At 42.6% G+C, this 13,237-nt stretch overlaps 1 long non-coding RNA gene across 1 annotated transcript in view; it reads right to left on the bottom strand.

The window, feature by feature from the left end:
• Positions 1-397: 397 nt before the first annotated feature.
• Positions 398-13,237, bottom strand: part of LOC108797492 — a 13,523-nt gene continuing 683 nt past the window's right edge. The window contains exons 2-3 of the long non-coding RNA XR_001941891.1: positions 10,933-10,934; positions 398-409 (exon numbers count right to left, since the gene is read on the bottom strand). This is a non-coding gene — a long non-coding RNA (uncharacterized LOC108797492). The remainder of the gene's footprint in view (positions 410-10,932; positions 10,935-13,237) is intronic.

Here is a 13,237-nt window from a genome sequence, read left to right as displayed (position 1 = left end):
GATTCTATGAAGGTGACACTGGATCACTTGATTCTGTGGAGGAGGCACTGGATCACCTGATTCCGTAGAAGTGGTGCTGGATCACCTGATTCTGTGGAGGAGGCACTGGATCACCTGATTCCGTGGAGGTGGTGCTGGATCACCTGATTCCGTGGAGGTGGTGCTGGATCACCTGATTCTGTGGAGGTGGTGCTGGATCACCTGATTCTGTGGAGGTGGTGCTGGATCACCTGATTCTGTGGAGGTGGTATGTTTGGGTAACTGACTCTACAAATCTCCAAATTTAGATACACACAATATTTCTGATGTTGATTTGTGTTCAATACATTGCATTTTTTTAAATTATGGGTGTAAGTGGGGACCTCACGTTTGAGTTTCACCTAAGGGTTCACAAAGTCCAGAGCCGCCTCTGGTCAGAGTCTTGCAATGCCTCATGCAATGCCTCATGGGATTTGTAGTTCCACAACAGTTGGAATGCTGAGGTTGCCTAGCCCAGAGATATACAGTAGTAGCATTTGTTGCAGCATGGTTAGATGATGTAAATTGCTCTTTAGTGTTTTTATTTGCTGACCCGAACCTCTATGAGTATCTCTATATGTGTATTTGGCAAATGATGAATTGAGGATATGTTTTTTTCTACTTGAGATAGGGAATTATATTAAATGGGATTAAAATGGGAATTTAAATGGGAATTATAACCTAGAGTACAGAAGGGTCGCGCTCTATAGCTGCAAGATAAAGACAGTCTAGTTTTACGGCTCAGGAATTTGAGAACAGGAAAAGACTTGTTCTTAAGTTTCGTTTACCTTTCATACTGGGAATATAAGGGAAATCGAATGCGGTAATGAGAAGAAAACAAAACTTTCCCCGTTATTTGTTTTGCTGAAGTACTATTCATAATCTAATACAATTATGCCACACCCCAAATCCATATAAAATAAGCCGTTCTCCAGCCAGCTTTATTAGTTCTCTCCTGCACCATCCTAGAGGTACAACCAGCTCTCATTATGGCATCGCTATTCCAAATTCTCGGTGTGCTTTTGGCATTGGTAGCATCTGGTAAGTTTTTACTAATCTTTGGGAAATAATTCCTTATAAGAATGTACCATTGTATTTTTAAGATACATGCACTTCTGAAAAATAAATAACAGGAATCAATAAAAATAATAGACCCTTTTAAAAGATGAGAGTTTTGACCCAGAAGTGTCTGGACATTGGTCCTACAGAGAACCCCAGAAGCCAGACCCTGGGAACACGGCATGCAAGTTGCTACATGGAGCTCCAGAATCAGAGCCCTGGCACATTGTACTATGCATGTCTATATACAACTTGTACATTGCAAGGGATATAGGAGACAGGGGCTTGTAAGAGACAAAGGATTGTAGGAGACAAGGGATTGTAAGAGACAAAGGGTTATAGAAGACAAAGGGTTATAGAAGACAAAGGGTTATAGGAGACAAAGCGTTATAGGAGACAAAGGTTTATAGAAGACAAAGGATATAGGAGACAAGTGATTGTAAGAGACAAAGGGTTATAGAAGACAAAGGGTTATAGAAGACAAAGGGTTATAGGAGACAAAGCGTTATAGGAGACAAAGGTTTATAGAAGACAAAGGATATAGGAGACAAGTGATTGTAAGAGACAAAGGGTTATAGAAGACAAAGGGTTATAGAAGACAAAGGGTTATAGGAGACAAAGCGTTATAGGAGACAAAGGTTTATAGAAGACAAAGGGTTATAGGAGAAAAGGGATATAGGAGACAAGGGCTTGTAAGAGACAACGGATTTTAGTAGACAAGGGCTTGTAAGAGACAAAGGATTGTAAGAGACAAAGGATTTTAGGAGACAAGGAATCGTAGGAGACAAGGAACCGTAGGAGACAAGGAATCATAGGAGACAAGGAATCATAGGAGACAAGGAATCATAGGAGACAAGGGATTATAGGAGATAAAGGGTTATAGGAGACAATGGATTATAGGAGACAAGGAATCGTAGGAGACAAGGGATTATAGGAGATAAAGGGTTATAGGAGACAATGGATTATAGGAGACAAGGGATTACAGGAGACAAAGTGTTTACTTTAAAATGTAGTCCTGAACGGGCCCTAAAAAACACAAATATTAAACACTAATTATAAAACATAAAGTTTATCTCCTTCCCCACTTACCTTAATCATACTGCTCTGACAGGAGCTGTGAATAAAGAACCTACAAGTCTCAACTGCCGCTACACCTTAGGGACATGTTGTTCTCAATGGAATACAAATGCTGTGATGTCACCCATTTGTAGTCCCTTCATTCTCACTCCCATCTCTGTTACTAAATTTCTGTTCCCCTGGTACAGACCAGGGCTGGGAAGTGTCTGCAGGAGCCAGAGCATTGCACTGGCCCTCCACCAATCACGGCTGCAATGCTTTCTTGGCTCCAATGCAAAAAAATTATAAAGACTCATGTTTTTCTTTTATGGATAACATGAAATGCAATGCGACAATATAAGTCCAAATGTAAAATGCCTCTTGTCGGAAGGACATTATTAATTACGCCTCAGGCGCAGAAGGATCTAGCTACAGCTCTGACAAAGACTACATATCCCAGCCAGACTACACGTCCTAGCATAGACCACACATTCCAGCATGCTCTCTGCTGACATGAACTACACATACATCCCAGTCTGGGTGTATGGACTACAGGTACATCCCGGTGGCACAGTATGTCTTGTCCTTCTGGCTATATGTGTGGAGCTGCACTTAAAGAAACTATACATACATCCCAGCATGGACTACGCATCCTCAAATCAACTGATTCTGTGGAGGAGGCACTGCATCACCTGATTCCGTGGAGGTGGTATGTTTGGGTAACTGACTCTACAAATCTCCAAATTTAGATGCACACAATATTTGCGATGTTGATTTGTGTTCAATACATTGCATTTTTTTTTTATTATGGGTGTAAGTGGGGACCTCACGTTTGAGTTTTGCTAAGGCCTCACAAAGTCTAGAGCCGCCTCTGGTCAGAGTCTTGCAATGCCTCATGGGATTTGTAGTTCCACAACAGTTGGAATGCTGAGGTTGCCTACCCCTGGGATATGCTGTAGTAGCATTTTTGTTGCAGCATGGTTAGATGATGTTAATTGCTCTTTAGTGTTTTTATTTGCTGACCCGAACCTCTATGAGTATCTCTATATGTGTATTTGGCAAATGATGAATTGAGGATCTGTTTTTTTCTACTTGAAATAGGAAATTCTATTAAATGGCATTAAAATGGGAATTATAACCTAGAGTACAGAAGGGTTGCGCTCTATAGCTGCAAGATAAAGACAGTCTAGTTTCACAGCTCAGGAATTTGAGATCAGGAAAAGACTTGTTCTTAAGTTTCGTTTACCTTTCAGCAGGGCCAGATTTACTCTCTCTGCTGCCCCAAGGCCATGTTCCTCAATGCGCCCCCCTACCTGCCAACCCCCACCATGGAGAATGGCAGACCTGCAGGCTGCATACAAGTGATCCCGGCGAAATCGGCGGGATCACTTGTACAAAACAAGCGGCGGCTTCCACGCTGTACATTTAGCTCTGCTTGCCCAAAACAGGGTTAAATGTAGAAAACAACTACCCACCCGGGGCCAGGAACTGCATGTCCCGGGCATAGGCCCATGTTTCATATTATACCCTGAATATGGGTGTGACATGGAACATGGTATAAAAGATAAACTTAACTCTTTAATCTTCTCCGAGTCTGCAATACGACATTATAAGTCCAAATGTAAAACGCCTCTTGTCGGAAGAACATTAATTAACCTTGCAGTAGAGAACCAAGAATGAGCAGGTTGTGGGTATTCCTAGTTGTCAAACCCACTGTAAGTCAGAAAACACTAGTCATAGAGTTGTTGTCAAGGTATCTGGTGCATATTAAGGTTGCTCAACTTGGTCCGGGCATCTAATTGTCAACTCTGGTCACAAAAATAATAAAGAAGAACTCCAGGTTTTTTCCCCCTCAAATTAACCCTTGCAGTCAGACTACTCCTGCACTGCAAGGGTTATGTGCTTGTTTTGGTCCAGGAGCAAAAATAAAGAAAAATACTCAACCGATCCTCAATCCTGCAGTGCTCAGCGCTCACCTCTCTCCTTCTGTGGTATGTAGCTCAGTGTCCTGACGTCTAATGGACCTGCCTTATATGTGATAATGTCATGGGTCCTTAGACCACCGGAGCTCAGGGGAGAAGAGGCTGCCGGGGCCGGTGTAGCACCAGGGTTGCCGGTGAGCACTTAACCCTTGCAGTGTGGGGGTAGCACTGCCCCACTGCAAGGGTTAATTTGAATACATTTTGGAGTTCTTCTTTACATCTAGTAGTAGTTGGTCTTATTCAGATGGACTTGTTCTGTAATGTTGAAGATGTTTCTACCTCACCATACCAGGAACATACCCCCCGATTTATACCCCACTATACCGGCAACATACCCACCATTTATACCCCACCATACTAGGAACATAACCCACCATTTATACCCCACCATACTAGGAACAAAACCCACTTTTTATACCCCACTATACCAGGAACATACCTCCAACATGTATACCCCCACCCTACCAGGAACATACCCCACCATTTATACCCCACCATACCAGGAACCTACCCCACCATACCAGGAACCTACCCCACCATAAAAGGAACCTACCCAACCATACAAGGAACCTACCCCCCACCATTCATACCTCACGATACCAGGAACATACCCCACTATTTATACCTCACCATACCAGGAACATACCCCACCATTTATACCCCACCATACCAGGAACATACCCCACCATTTATACCCCACCATACCAGGAACATACCCCACTATTTATACGAGACAGCAAGAGTGTTGTCCGTGGCTTCCTGAAAACATCACAGCTCCCAGCCTCAGTACTAGTGTTTCTGTCTGTGTTTGGGTAAAAGTGAAATCTTATCCAAATATTGTGTATTGTATTCGGCAGTTAACTGAGAAATTTGTTGGAAAATTCCACAGGCTAACCCATAATGCCCTGGACTTCTTCCGCAGAAGCGAGTTAAAGGGACGGTGATGAGCAGAAATGTGTCTCCCCATGTGCACTCCATGTTCCTGGTGACAGTGACCTGTGATCATCTGGTATATGGTCCCACCCAGAGCCTTATTCAAATTTGAACAATAGACTGGGCGCTCTGTATCCACCACTTACAGGGGAATTTAGGAAACATATCCATACATTTGATATGGTGCTGAGATTAAAAAAAAAAAAAAAAAAAAGTGAGAAATGTTATGAAGGTAGTTAATGAAGAATGAAGAAGGTAATTTTGACTTTCTAGTTGGGGAAACTCTAACAGGGCTGCTACATCTGATGCTCAATCTGTACTGTGATTTCTCTCCATCTGTTTAGGTTACTCTCTCACTTGTTTGGAATGTGTATCTACATCAACCTCCTGTAGCGGTGGCACCAGTAAGTCTTGTCCTTCTGGCAATAGGTGTGGAGCTTTACTTACGCAAACCACGGCAGGTACGTTATTTTATTTTTTAAATGAAATTGCTACTGACACATTTGAAGTTTATTTGTTAAGTGATGTTTGTTATAGTCTCATACTGCTGTTATAGTTTGGTTTTTAACTGATTTTTCCATTGGAAATGCCTTAACAAATAAAGTGCAGTTAAACCTTAAATACCATTTTCTCTTAGTGGAAATGCACTTCCTTTCCCCTAGCTTCAGTGCTTAATGCTGGCACAGCTGTGTAATGGTTGAAACCCTCAACATAAGTAGGGATGAGCTTCAGGTCCGATACAAATCCAGTCTGTTCCTAGTTTGGCAAATGATCGAAAAAACTGGCCACATATGGCTAGTTTGCCTGTACCCTAAAGGATTTCACAGATCAGCTTCTGTTTGTAAACAAGCTGCTGGGGGTTCCATGTGATGTCATTGACCAAATATTGTCATGGCCATAATTGGTCAATTATGTCACCCAGTATCCACGTTGGCTAATATACAGAAGCTGATCAGGGAACTATCATTTGCAATGGGAGTCAAAGTAGGGCAGCATGGTTGGGCAGAGGTTGGGCAGTGGGCAGGTCTACACCTTTGGGCAGTGATCAGTGCAATTAATGTGAATAGACATCACTGGATACCATGATTGACGTTGGATCCACAAAATGGGACTTTTTTTTTTTTAATCAAGAAAAATATTAGATGGTGAAGTTAGTTTTATTTTTTACCCCCATTTTTACCCCATATTCATTTATGTGGGGAGTTAGATATCTGGGAGCCCCTTATTTTAAAGGGGGTTGCGATAAGTCCACCCCTACAGAACCCAACATCCCTTTTAGAGGACGTAATCTAAGCATGAGGCATTTTTCCATATTTGGTCAAAGTTGTCACCCAGGATCCCTGTGTTTGTTTACAAGCAGAAACTAATAGGGATCTGTAATTCTATATTCACCCTCTTTGACGATAAATAACTTCTGGATTCGCCCCTCCTGCCCCATAAAATATCCTATATACAATATTTGGCCAAAAGCTTAAGGACACCTAAAAGCACACCTATATGAGTCTGTTGGACACCCCATTCCAAATCCATTGGCAATAATATTGAATGCCCACCCACGCACATACATTTTTCTAGCTTGTCTATGGAAATGTGTGCCCATTCAACCAAAAGAACATTTGTGAGGTCAGGCTCTGATGTTGAATGAGAAGACCTGTCTCACAATGGGCCTTCCAATTTATCTCAAAGGTGTTGAGTAGGGTTGAGGCCAGGACCTGCCCCCAAATTGTTGCCAGAAGGTTGGAAGCATGAATGGTGCAGCATTAACTGAATTCTTTGGTGTCATACTTTTGGCCATATACTCTAGTAAGTGTGAAGGTTAGATGCTCACAAATGTTTGGCCATGTAGTATAATTTCCAGGTCGGTCTCAATTGAAGCTTTCTATCGGCAAAAAACGTCCCCCCTATACCCCACATGACAATTCTCCACATGGCATTTGCCTGCTTATATAGCAAGCACTTGTATTCTGTCAGGAAGAGAAAAATGGAACACGTTGCCTCATACTTGAAAATATTTCTCAGGGTTTCTTCAAGCACATGAGGCAGCAGTGGTAAAGGGAAAGTAAAGTATCTGCAGTGGAAGTAGAGGGAGCTGTTAAACAAACTTGTTACTTTGCACTAAATGGTTAATATACATGTTGACTTCAAAGTGTATCTATAGCCAGAACGTTTTTGTTAGTTTTGGAGAGACTAGAGAAGAATTAGTACCCCTGTCAGGTTTTATTACAGTCTGAGGCTCCTTGGTAGAGATCCCTTTACTTTGAAAAGGTTGTCCCCAGCACAAAAAGTGAAGGAAAATCTCTCTGACAGAGCCCCAGATAGCAGTGAGACCTGACGGGGGCTCCAAACCTTCCCAATACTACCCGAAACATTTTTTTAAAAACAAATGCGTATAGATGCACTTTAAAACCGTCCCTTTAAAAAAAAAAACTAATCAGTTTTGTTGACTTGCAGGTGGCATGACGATAAACACATATGTCCAGTCATGTGTACCTCCAAAGGAGTGTCAAATAAAGGGAAGTCTGAGCATCCCTAATGGAGGGCAAGTGAAGATGGTTGCAGCGTGTTGTGATGCTGACAATTGCACCCCGCATTTACCTTCCCGTAAGTAACTCTCTACTTCCTTCTAATGAGTACTTCATTAAATCATTAACAAAAAAATAATGTGCCATATTTTACATATCTTCTATCTCTGTGGGCACCTTTTTATAACAAAGGGCAGGCCCCCATTTATGTGAACCACAAAAAAATTAAATTAAAAAATTACTGGCTTAATTTAGAATTTATCAACCTTTTATTAGTCATGGCACCCTTTAAAAGTGTGCACAATCTCGAGGCACCCCTGTGTAAAATGTGGTAGCTTTTAAGGGGGACCACACACAAAAAAAGTGGGTTTCCTGCTTCACATTGAAGTTCCCCTTCAAATTAAGATCCCCCCTTCACATCAGGAAGGCCCACTTTCATATCAGAGTTTCCCCTTTCACATCAGAGTTCCCCTTTTACATCAGGAGCCCCATTCAAATCACTCTTCCTTTCCCGCTTCACATCACAAATCCCACTACCACTAAAATTTGAGGCACCACTGAGGAGGCCAGGAGGCACACCAGTGTCCCATGGCACACTGGTTGAGTAATTGCTGCACGTGTGAGACGAGCTGCTTGAATAGAGTTATATATACTTACCTTGTGTGGATACCCCAGGCAGCAAGTGCTCTGGGATGGCCACCACATGTGGTTCCCCCAATGGAACACTGCACCTCCCCTGTATATGAACATTAGGCAAGTGTGTTTTCTCATCTTTGTTTAAACTCAACGTCCTCCTCCTGAGGAAGAAGACCTTTGAGAGATAAAAAAACACCTCTTGCCATTATCTGCAGTGTGACTTTAATCTGTCCTATATAATTCAGACTATTTCAAAGGCAAAGAATAACACGGAGACTGTGGTTAAATCTGCAATAACTGCCTATGGTGTATCTCAGGACGCTTATGGAGTTGTATATTGGTTTTATCATATCACAGTGTATATAATTGTAAATATTGGATTTAATGTAAGCATATTAAAATGTATCTTTAACAGTTATCAATGGTTTTGCCACCTTTTAAAGCCCTATTTCTTTATCTTCTGTCTTTTGCCAATCATTTTGGGTGTGGTGCATACCGTCTAGTAGGGATGCACCGATACCAAGTACAGTACTCGGTACAAGTACATGTACAGATACTTTTTGAGCTCCAAGACTAGACTAGAGAAAAATTGAAAAGTTAGGAGGCGGCTGTCATTTGTACGGAGCTCCCAGGATTTGTACATCTCTGTTTTAATGTATGATTTCGTTTTTATAAACATATATAAGTGATGCACAGATACAATTTTTACAACTACAAGTACTGATACTTGGCCAAGTACTCACAGACACAAGTACTGATACATTTTTGTTTATTGCCATGTGACAGTTTTTCTAAAACAATACAGACTAATGATTTCAGGACAGTGGTGGAGCGCCAGAGCCAGATCCCAGCTGCAAGCGCTGCAACCCTGGGAGTTCTTGTGAAAATGCCAAGTATCGGCACTGGTATCTGAACTGGTATCTGGGCATCCCTACTGTCTAGGACTGGTCTTCACTGTGTAATGCCGTGGTTGAGAAAGGCTGCACTAAACTCACAAGTGCTTTATTTCACCTCTTTGTTTCCTTTTGCTTCTACTGACTGTTATCAATTGCATTGTTCCCTGTTCTCTCTATGGATTACATAATACCTTCCTTCTATTTCACGAAGATGAAGAAAGGGGAGGTGGGTGCTGTCTAAATCAGGAGAGCCTAGGGCAGTGATGGCGAACCTTTTTGAACCCGAATTTTGCGACGCAAAATCAATTTATTTACCTCAAAGTGCCAGCGCTGAAAATAAGTTTAGTACTGTATTGCAATTCGGGCGCTCGGGTTTAAGAAACGTTCAACATCACTGCCTTAGGCCCCATTCACACCAAGCGACATACCTTACAACCGGATCCGCGCGGCCGGGATAGCGCTACTGTTTGGGGGCAACTTTCGCGCGACCTTCACCGGCGGGCTGCATTCAAAAATAGAAAAATAGTGCGACATCCGCGGGGAAAAAGGGGCCTGCTACAGCGACTGGCTACATGGAGCTGTACATTAGAACAGCTCTATTGAATTAGCCGGCAACTTCTTGCGATATCGCGCGGCAAAAATGCGCGATATCGCGGCGGAAATCGCTGGATTTTCCGCTCAGTGTGAATGGGGCCTTAGACAAAATAGGGGAACACGCATAATCAAACATTTATACACCCAATAACACACACACATACACACGTAATGAAACACACACATCACGCACTTATTAAAACACACATATTACACACACACAGAACTAATAATAAAAATGAATAAATAGAACATTGCCCCTTGCCCCCTCTCCTGCAATCAGGCAGCGCTGACCTCTACACAGGCAGATAAGACGGACGCTCGCGGGGGCCTCCCAGGGTCCTAGCGAGGAGGAAGCGGACGTCTAATCTGCCTGTTTAGAGGCCGCCGCTGCCTGATTGTGACTGCCCCAGATCGCGTACTGAGGCGATCCGGGTCGGTCGGATCTATTTCAATTGGTGGTCCTTGAACCTGGGCTCGCGTGCCAGCAGAGAGGGCCCCGCTTGCCCTCCCTGGCACGCATGCCATAGGTTCGCCACCGTTGGCCTAGGGTATCAGTGCTCCTTCTCCGCAGATACACTAGTATCTAAACCCAAGAACAAAAAAGTAATAACATGCAGCTTACCGGTCCTTAGACGTGGTGGATGAATTGGATTTCTTTTATTCAGGCTCAGTACATTTTCTGCAAGTAAACTCCAATGCACTAAGCTAAAATCACAAACTGCAAGACCAGCTTTTCTAGCTATCTTTTGCAAACTAAAGAACCCCTTCCTCACATCATGGGCAGCTGTTTGTAATCAATCAGATCAATCAGAAGAGCAGTCATGGGGAGACAACACTGCTCCGCCATAGTTACAGCACAGTGAGTGAGCATTGTCACCCTAAGGCAGGGAATGTGTTACGGCAGTTTTACCAGGTGAAAAGAATATAACCGCCACATCTAAGGAATGGTATACTTTAAAGTTGAGGTTTATACAGCTTATATGCTGCCTGGCCAAAAAAAATTAAAAATCACCACCTGGATTTAGCTGAACAAACATGTACTAGCCTTCCATTGGATAATTCCTGCAGTGATTAATATGTTTCATCTGGAAACAAGTTATTTAACCCTAACAAATGGAGCAAGTAGCTTTTCATGTCTTAAACAACCATGTCAGCAGGGCCAGATTTCCCACAAGGCCAACCAAGGCCCGGCCTCGGGCAGCAGGGAGTAGAGGGGCAGCAGGGGTGTGCAACTCCTGCCTCCTGATGCCCGGGACATGCAGTTTCGGGCGCCAAGCGGGAAGTTGTTTTCTACATTTAGCACTGCTTCGGGCAAGTAAAGCTAAATGTACAGCTGGGAAGCCACCGCTTGTCTTGTACTAGTGATCTTAGTGATGTTGCCGAGATCACTTGTATGCAGCCTGCATGTCTGCCATTCTCCATTGAGGGGGGTTGGCAGGTATGCGGGCGCATTGAAGAACCTGGCCTTGGGGCAGCAGAGAGAGTAAATCCACCCCTGCATATCAGAAGATATATCATGTACTCATGGAAAAGATGTGGCTCTGTTTCAGAAGGGTCAAAATATTGGCCGGCATCAAGCAAAGCAAAAAACTAAGGAGATTGCTGAAACTACTAACATTGGGTTAAGAACGGTCCACCGTATTATTACAACCTGGAACGATTGTGGTGAACCATCACCATCAAGGAAGAAATCTTGGATGATCGAAGATCACTTAAACGTTTGGTGAAACGAAATCATAAAAATGCAACAGTAGAACTCGCGGCGATGTTTAATAGTGAAAGTAAAAGCATTTCCACACGCACGATGTGAAGAGAACTCAAGGGATTGGGACAAAACAGACTGTAGCCTTGAAGAAGTACTCCAGGAAAACATTTTCTTATATATATATATATATACATATATATATATATACATATATAAAAATATACACACACACACACACTGGCCACAAAAGTCACCACCTGGACTTAGCTAAGCAAATAGTTCAGAGCCTTCCGTTGGATAAGTGTTATGATCTGGGGGTGCTTCAGTTGATCCGGTCTAAGCTTAGCAACATTATGTACCCAAAAAATTAGGTCAACTGCCAACATACTAAATGATCAGGTTTTTCCATCAATGGACCTTTTGTTCCCTGATGGCACATTGGCCATATTCCACGATAACAATGCTGGGATTCATCGGGCTCAGATTGTGAAAGAGTGGTTCAGGGAGCATGAGACGTTATTTTCACTCATAGATTGGCCACCACAGAGTCCAGACCTTAACCCCATTGAGAGTCTTTGGGATGTGCTGGAGAAGACTTTACGCCGTGGTCCGACTCTCCCATCATTACTACAAGATCTTGATGAAAAATTAATGCAACTCTGTATTGAAATAAATGTTGTGACATTGGATAAGCTTATGGAAACAATGCCACAGCAAATGCATGAGTACAAGACCATTGATGGTTCTTATGCAGGCTTGATCCATTAACATATAACCTCATTGAAGGTTTTATTATACAGTATATCTGTACAATATTTGGATCAAGTTATCTTAATCTCTTATATTAAAGCTGCGGCCAATAAATATTTAAAAGAAACAAACTGTTTGTGCCCATGAATTGAATGTTGAAGGGTTGGTTACAATGAGGTGGAGTTTATTTTTTTGGTACCCAACCTTCTTTTAGTATTCAGCTCTACCAAAGTCAGGCTCTGGAATTTAAGTGCTTTCAACGATCTTGGGCTTCCTGCTATTAGGCAGTTTAAAAAAATCCTGTTCATCATAGGTTTGATCTAAAACTGCTGTATATCAGTTCACGTGTATATAAAGGCATTGTTTAAAATTTTGGATAGACTAGGGAAGGGATAGAACTAGACATGTGCACCAGCAAAAAATGTGTTTCGTTTAGTTTTGATTCGGATTTTGCGTTATTTTGTTTTTTGGGATTCAAATAAAAAATAAATATTTGTTTCAGCATTCAGATTCAGACAAAATTAGTTTGCGGTAGTCTGTACGAACGTTCGATTTGTTTTCGTTTCGGGATTCGTTTCTTCTTCGTTTCGTTCGAGCAAAGTGACATTTGAGAAAAACATTCCAACAAACGAAATTTCGTACAGACTACAGCTAACAAATTTCGGAATCGGAAATTCGGATTTGTTTGCATTCATTATATCTGTAATTTGGAATTCGGACACATCCGAATCTCTGAATTTCCGAAATTTCGTCCAAATTTTGTTTCGGACTAAACGAATCACACATGTCCAGTTGGAACCCCTGACAGGATTTTATGGTTGCCGCTCTCACTGCTGTAGAGATTCACCCTCTGTTTGTCCCTGTGTCCATTGTCTCCAGTAGACTAAGGGGTCTATTCACGAAGCAGCCGAAGGATCTAGCCGTAGCTTCGGCTGATCCATCGGCTAGCTTCGGCCCCAGGACCCCTTCGGTTCAGGGCTGCTGTACGGGCTATTCACTATAGACCGTACAGCTCCCGAACTTGGGCGAGCGGCTCAGTCGAGCCGAACGCATATGCCTCGGCTCGGCTGCGCCCCGCTGACA

The sequence above is a fragment of the Nanorana parkeri genome, unplaced genomic scaffold (genome assembly GCF_000935625.1).
Source record: "Nanorana parkeri isolate BGI_ZX_2015 unplaced genomic scaffold, ASM93562v1 scaffold1285, whole genome shotgun sequence".
In the NCBI taxonomy this organism is placed as follows: domain Eukaryota; kingdom Metazoa; phylum Chordata; class Amphibia; order Anura; family Dicroglossidae; genus Nanorana; species Nanorana parkeri.
The sequence above is the reverse complement of the archived record's forward strand: the minus strand, read 5'-3'. Positions and strand labels throughout refer to the sequence as shown.